Consider the following 7,721-nt stretch of genomic DNA (forward strand, 5'->3'; position numbering starts at 1 on the left):
CAGCGAGGTCAGCGGCGCGAGGGAGGAGGCGAGGGGGATCTGTTGCGGCGGATCTGGCCGCCGACGGCGCGGTTCGAGGCGGTGGGTGGCGGCGGCGGCGTGTGGGTGGGAGGAGAGAGGCGCGCGGGAGGGGAGAGGAGGAGGCGGCGAGGCGGGAGGAGTTGGGCGCGGGGGAGGCGCGAGTGCGGGAGGGAGGATGCAGCTAGGTCATCCCACGACATCGGTCCCTTTTTATACCCCTCCCACACGAAATGACCAAAATACCCCGGTGGGGGCATGGATATTACATTCTGTTGCCATTGAAATTTTATCCGATGGCCGAGGTTGATCGGGTAAATATCCAACGACCCACAGCAATTTGGATCGAGATCCGACGGTCTGTGTCGCGATGAGATTTCGATCCGACGGTCCAGAATCCAAACGCACGGGAGAGCTCCATTTTGGTCTGCACTCTAACAAGGGGATAGGCTATAATGTGTTACATAGGAATATGATATATCAATCACACTCGTTCACTGAAAAACTTGCTCTTTCATTGAAAAACTTGCTTTCAGCTTAAACTACATTTTTACCACGCAGCAGGGGCGGTAAGCAATCTTCAATCAATGTTCAAACAAAGCTTAACTACTTTTCTAGATGACTTAGCACACAAACAACATATGAATTATGGCGTGAAATTGAAACGAAAGAACCTGGAGGATTGAGTTAGGCGTGCCATCCCCTTGCTGACTTTGCCCATGGACCACTCCGCTGCTAGATGTGGCTACTGGCTATAGGTAACCCCCTTGTCTTTGGACCTAGATCTCCCTTTTCCTTTCAAGTTTATGGAGAGTAGGGTTATAAGAACACTATGGAATCAAAATTGACTGAAAAAAATAGATTAACCTGGGGATTATAGAAAGAGGATTTTACCTATAATGCAAGCTGAGGAGAAATTTGTTGGGAATCAGCAAATCGTGATCTTCTTCTCTTGTTGGAACTGTCGCGGTGGCCGATCCATCCGACGATCCCGTTTCCACTAGAGCGGCACCTGAGGTGTGTGGCCGATCGATCCGACGAGGCGATGGTTCTGTTTCCTGTAGGCGCGATCGATCCGACGAGGCGACGGTTCCGTTTCCTGTAGGCGCGATCGATCCGAGTACTCTCGGCGATCCCGTTTCCTTTTCTTAGGGAACGGACGATGTTGTTTCCGATTGACTAGTAAGCATGCACGTGAAATTCACGTGCATCGACAAGATGAGACATTGTCCAACAAAAATAAAAGACAGGACTTCATGCGTGCCTGTCTTGGCAAAGATGACATACTTAGTGCATGCTGATGCGTCTTTGTATCCTGATGAAGTATCGAAATAGTACCCAGGGAAATACCTGCAAGTGTCGTTGTCTGCTGGGCCTGCTCGTTCGAACCAGCTATTTCCTCTTTCTTTTCTGATATTGATTTACAAGAGTTTGATTCAGGTTCTTGTGTTGTGAGTTTGATTTTGTGCTTGTGTTAGACAAGTACAGTAGGAGTACATCATAATCATGTTGTAATAAGATGGATATGCTTCATAGCTAACTGCCAGCCTGAGTTTCCAAAGATTTTTCTTGTACAAAGGTTTTACATGTCAAGTTGTAATAAGATGGATATGCTTCATATCTAACTGTTGTCTGATTTTCCAATGGATTTACATCCATCCGTCGTCGTGCCCATGACATGAACTAAAAACAAAATTGATAGTTCAAATGAAAATGCAACCTTTTGTAGCAAAATTCATAGCATCAACATTTGGACATATATTTAACAACTAACACATAGTAAATTAAACTACTCCCGTACGCCTCCTTGTGCCTACTCCTTCTGCATCTCCAGGTTACCAAATTTGATGAAGAAAATCAACTGTAAAGAACAATGTCCAGGGCCTGCTCTCTCTAGTGTTCCAACTCCGTTCTTAAATACCTATTTGGGAAAAATCTATGTAGCTCCTGTGCATGGTTTCTTTTGCTAGATATTGTTCACTTTTAACCTTTTACATATATATACATGGTATATCACTGGACATGGCATAACGATATTCCCCAAGATATGTGTTGATGTGCTTAACTATCTTCCTTCTACTGGCATAATGTGACAAAATTGCATGGTTCAGAATCTTCGTGCTCCATATCTAAAACTAATATCAATGTTCCTATACAATGCATATCTATTGTTACATATATCAGTCAGCGATGTAAGCTTTTGCAAATATATGTCAGTACATTCTTCGTACTGAACCATGTCCAGAAAAAAACCAACACCTTGGATAGCTTAGAACTTGTATCATTCACACTCTGTAGGTGCCTTGCATCTCTGGGTGTACGTTTAATTGTTGAGGTCCTTCCGCAAAACACAAAAAAGAACAAATACAATCAACTGTCATTGCAACATGGACGAAGCTGAATATTACTATGAACCAGTCACACAGATAAATTCAGAAATTCGTATGGGCCTGTCAGACACATACCAGTGCAGCGTGTCGAGGCGGCGCGTCGAGCGCACCATGCATGTGAAGGGGCCGCGGATCGACGACGGAGGAAGGCGCTCATACGAATTGACCTTCCAGATTATAGAAAATTAAGAAATGAGAGCATACTCCAACTGTCAGTATCTTGGTTGAAGAGAACATGAGTAGTGCATATATCCTTTTCCTCCAACCAATACCAATACCCCTCTGCTTGAGCACCATCACCAGGAACTCTCAGGACAGTGTCAAAAGCTTTCTCTGTGTCGAGCTTCATCATTAGAGCTTGCATTTTACCATATTTCATATTTTAACAATAAATGCCTCTCAAAACTCAAAGCTCAGAGTTCCTAGCAACAACCATATGAATAATTCTGAAAGCTATTAGTTGTCAAAACTCAGTACTATATACATATGCACCTCACTGGAGAGTGGAGACAACATGATACATTCCAGAGGAGCAGAAACTTCAGCAAAGCTTAGATTTTCACAACAAAGCAAAAGGGCATGCAGAATTCTAATTAAATAAATGTAACAAACACATGGAACCAACATGACAGAAAAAGGACATTATTAACCATTGCTATGACCCCAATTTTACTCTCATGCAATTATTGCTAAGTTGTGAGCGAAATCGATATTGTGCTGAAAAAATAAATGTTGAAGAGAACAAAACCAAAAGTTGGAAAAGAGAGCAAAGATGTGGATGGATCTTAAGGAAGTTTTTTCCTTTCAGTTAAATTAAGTAAGGATCAATAATAGGGCTCTAATTAATTCTAAGTTGTATGATAAATTGAGGTGAAACTGGCTTGTGTAAGAATAATATAAGCACCAAACCCATAATGAGAAGCGAAGCCAAACTTTTTAAGTAAAAAAGGATGTTACATGCAACAGACTTATAAACTGAGGCATCATATTTGAAAATCTCAAATTACAAAGATAATATTTATTGCCTCTGTGAATGAATGACAAATAGGTCTGGAGTCAAGACCTGCTCTGCATGTTTGCACCTTCGCCTTGATGGTGGCCTTCTTGGTGTTGCCACATTACACGGTTTACGACATCTTTTGCTGAAGTGCTGATGTTAGAAGAAAAAACACAAAAGATATACAGAAAAAAGGATGGATACTTTACATGTAAATATTCAAAATAGTTCCTGGCTATTAACATTGCATTCTATTATCCTATAGGAACAGGTTCCCTTTAACTCGTGGCATGCAACAAACTTAATTAAAACATGGCATCATGGCCAATTCTTTGGTCTTTCTTTGATAAGTAAAATCGATTACTTAACATGGTGAGATTTGGCAGTGACTTAAGAAGCTTCACCTTGTCAGCAGTTGGAGTTGGTGCTCCCAGAACATTCGCACATGGAACAAGTGTTAAAAAAATCAGAATTTTATCCAAACAGTCTTATTAATCCATCATCTACAAAGACAGGAAAAAGAAGTGCCATGATCAGTACAGCTGAAACTTTTAGAACAATAATGCTTCTAATGAAGTTGCAAAAGCAAAACATCGAGGGCAAAAGTACAATCATGTGTAAGAGAAGCAAGCATGACATGAACAGAACTAACCAAATTCTGGAATGTGTCATCTTTAGGACCAAATTATAGAGTAATAAAATATAATAGAACTTGAACACCATGCAATATCCTGTTCAGATCATAAATAAAGGGAGGGACATGTTGTGTGCATAGGGTAGAAAGCAATCAGTGACCTGAAAGCACCTCAGAGTAAGTGCTCGCTAGTCGCATCTACATTCCCTCAATCCTCAACCATCTGCCGCCATTCATGTACATCACCTAAAACAGATCAAATTTGTGATAGAACATAAAGTATATCATACGGAGAGAGAGCATCCTAACTTGCATTCCGATGATACATTCCAACATGGAAGGATAACATTCAGAGAAACATATACTGAATTAATCTCATAGAAATTCAGAGAAGCATGAAAGTGGCGCCGACAGCGGCGCGTGAATTATGAATATAAGTAGAATAAATCGACATAAACAATATGGTAGGAACTTATGAAGCAAATGAGTAATGGGATAGACTGAATACGGAAATCTCTGTAGTAACAAGTTCACCCAATGCACCGTTTATCTGTTTCAAGAAGAAAATGGTAAAATAATTACAACTGAACGAAAGAGAAAATGCATGGATATAAAGGAAGGCCATTAAAGGTCCAGATAACACAATTTATATATTTATTTTGCATGCTTTCCAGAGAGAAAATACTTAACTGAAATCTGAATGTTTGAACCAAGCATAGTTAACAAAATGGTGATGATTATGTAATAATCAATTGCATATGATGGAGGTTATGTAATAACCAAGCACAGTTAACATGGGAGGCTCAAATACCTCGACTATCAGGACCATCTCTTCCTGAATCATCCGGCGACATGGTTCTTGGTATTAGTTCACCTTCTCGAATCCTTGGCACCAACTGTACAGTGGCAAATCAGTCAAAGCAGAGATTGGGGAACTCTGTAACTGGTTACACTGCATGTCAGTGCCAAATAGCACCATATTGATTTGGTAAAACTTCATTCTTGCACAATAGTTGCTTAGATATGAGAACCAAATTAGAATGCCCCATTACTGACGAACAGTATAGTAGAACACAACATCTGGTATTGTAATTGGAGAGAGTTATTACATGTTATCTCGTGATTCACCTTCCCTTTGGTCCCGGTGACATGGATGACCTTCATCCACGCGATGGCCTCCTCCAGCTCGAGAATCTAACCAAATTCACCCGCATCAGACAACACATTCCCTCATCGCGATTCAGGCGGAGCATGAGGAGGAGGGGACGAACCTGGAGGTAGCGGTCCATGAGGTCCCACTGGTTGCCTGGGTTGCCGGTGTGTGTCCGCACCTTCTGCGTGAGAGAGGAGAGCTGCCCCAGAACCTCATCGTACTCCCCCTCCGTCGCGGCACCTGTAGCCCAATCCCCAACCCGCCGGACGCATCAACCATTAGTACGGTACCCAACCCAATAGGAACCTCTAGGGTCGCGCTGCTCTCACCTGCGTGCGCGGCGGCGGTTGAGGACTCCAAGCTGAGCGGCTCGGGCGGCTCACGCGGCGGCTCCCCCGCGGGGAAGGGGTCTCCCGCGGCTAAGGCGCGGCGGCTCCTGCGGTGGAAGGCGCGACGTGCGGCTCCGGTGACAGCTCGGGCGTCGGAGGGCGCGACGGGCAGCGCCAGCGGTGGCTCCCGCGGTGACCCGCGGCGGAGGGCGCGACGGGCGGCTCCGGCGGCAGCTCCCGCGGCTATCGCTGCGGCGGGCGGCTCTCGCGGCGAAGGGCGCGACGACGGACGGGAGGGTGCGGGACGAACGGCGCGTGAGGAGGATCGATGGTTTAGCGATGGATACTGGTGTGCGGGTGTGCGGGAGGCTACATGGGCGAGAGGTCGTGCGGGGGAATCGTGCGGGTGTGCGGTTTTTTTCCGAACGGCAGGGCAGGGTTAGCGATCGATGGATTGTCAGTGGCTTAATGCGTGCGTGGTTGGCAGCGTTAAACACCGAAGGATTAAGGACCATTAGATCTTGATGATGGATGGGCCTGATTGTTTGGATCTGCCCCTCTCTTTCTTTTATAGTGATAGTAGATTGATCAGCGGCCTTGTGTAAGCGCCAGCGGGAGCGGCCCAGCGCCATGCGAGGCCTAGCGTCTAGGGCAGTTTTTTTTGAAATACATACTAGGTTTATTTAAAAATTTGGGGCCCCTAAAATTTATGGGCCCTGTGCGGGCTGCACAGTTTGGACAACTATGGGCCCGGCCCTGCAGGTTGCATGTCCTCACCATAATCTGATTTCGATTCCTTGTTTTTTCTGATAAAGAGAGGAAGAATTGGGGATAGAGGTATTAGGCCTTAGATTCTTTGCCTCCAGCAGAAGAAATGATTCATGTGTGCCTTCCTTTTTGTTATATCTTAGATAATTTCTAATCTTGGCAAATATCACATAATCAGCTTGGCAGCTTTTTTTTTAGAAAAGGAGGACGACCCCCGGCCTCTGCATCTGGACGATGCATACAACCACTTTATTAATTATTCTCACAAGACCTTACAAAGTCATACAATAGTAAGACTAAAGCCGCTGTCTAAGCAACAAACTGTCGCTACACCTATCCAGTTGATGAAGGGGCGCAGATAGTCTGGGCCTAATACCAAACAGACATCGCAGCGAAGCCTAACATCTAAGATCTGAGACCCCAACCTAGCCACTTGCCGGGTCTGGGGCACACACTGCTCCGACGTGCTCTCAGAAGCCGCCGCCGCCAACTACAACCGCTCCATCTTCAGAACTGTACTGATGCATCAACCTTGCTCGGTCTAGCTATCGTCGACGCCACCACGGCGTCAAGCTGCACCTCCTCCCTGCGCGTAAACTGCTGAGCAGTCGCCACTGATACACCTCGGCGCCATGCTACCAAGTACCACCAGCCGACACAGCTTGAAGTCCTTGGAGGATCTGTCGTGCGTAGCACCTGCCGACCAGGCATGACAAAGCGTAGCACCTGTCGGTCAGGCATGACTTGACATCTCCACCGAAGCTCCGTGCAAGAAGAAGCCGCTCCATCTCCTGCCTCTGACTTCCAGCGCTGCTCCACAAACGATGCTCCCAAGAGAGAAACGACACCGCAGTGCCACCATCGTCCGATCTGGAGCACCAGATCCTAAGGTTTCCCCCGGAGCAGCACGAGTGGGTCGACAATAGTTACACGACGATGCCTTCATCAAGGTAACGGCGTAGAACGCCGCCATCGTCTGCCGTCGGCTCGATTTTCACCGGCAACCATGTCTCCCCAACTCACAGCCGGGACTAGATGATGGATCCCGAGATCCAATCACCAAGCTTCTGGCCGGCCACTGCCAACGAAGAAGATGACCACCACCACTGGCTACACCCACCAGAACAGATCTGCAATGGGTGCCGCCAAGCAGTCCACCAGGCCCTCGACGCCATCGCCGATCTAAAGCCAGATGACATGCCGCCGAAGACCGCATCACGCCGCCGCCCGATTCAGGCCAGCCGCCGCCGCAGCCGCCCGTGGCCCGAGGCAGGGCCGACCGCCGCCGCCGTCGAAGCCAACACCGTTGCTTCTAGATCGGCCGCACCTCCACGCATGTTGGGGTCCCGCCCCCCAAGACACGGGAGGGAGGAAGAGCCCCCGCCACCGCCGTCGGCCTCCGGGCGCAAGCCGGCGGCATCCTCCGGCGGCG

At 46.8% G+C, this 7,721-nt stretch overlaps 1 long non-coding RNA gene across 1 annotated transcript; it reads right to left on the reverse strand.

The window, feature by feature from the left end:
• Window positions 1-4,475: 4,475 nt before the first annotated feature.
• On the reverse strand, window positions 4,476-5,458 carry LOC123133134 (uncharacterized). The gene is made up of 4 exons (XR_006465164.1): window positions 5,311-5,458; window positions 5,149-5,233; window positions 4,851-4,935; window positions 4,476-4,589 (listed from the first exon to the last, which is right to left on the reverse strand). It is a non-coding gene; the product is annotated as an uncharacterized lncRNA (long non-coding RNA).
• Between the last annotated feature and the right edge of the window lie 2,263 nt (window positions 5,459-7,721).

The sequence above is a fragment of the Triticum aestivum genome, chromosome 6B (genome assembly GCF_018294505.1).
Source record: "Triticum aestivum cultivar Chinese Spring chromosome 6B, IWGSC CS RefSeq v2.1, whole genome shotgun sequence".
Classification (NCBI taxonomy): domain Eukaryota; kingdom Viridiplantae; phylum Streptophyta; class Magnoliopsida; order Poales; family Poaceae; genus Triticum; species Triticum aestivum.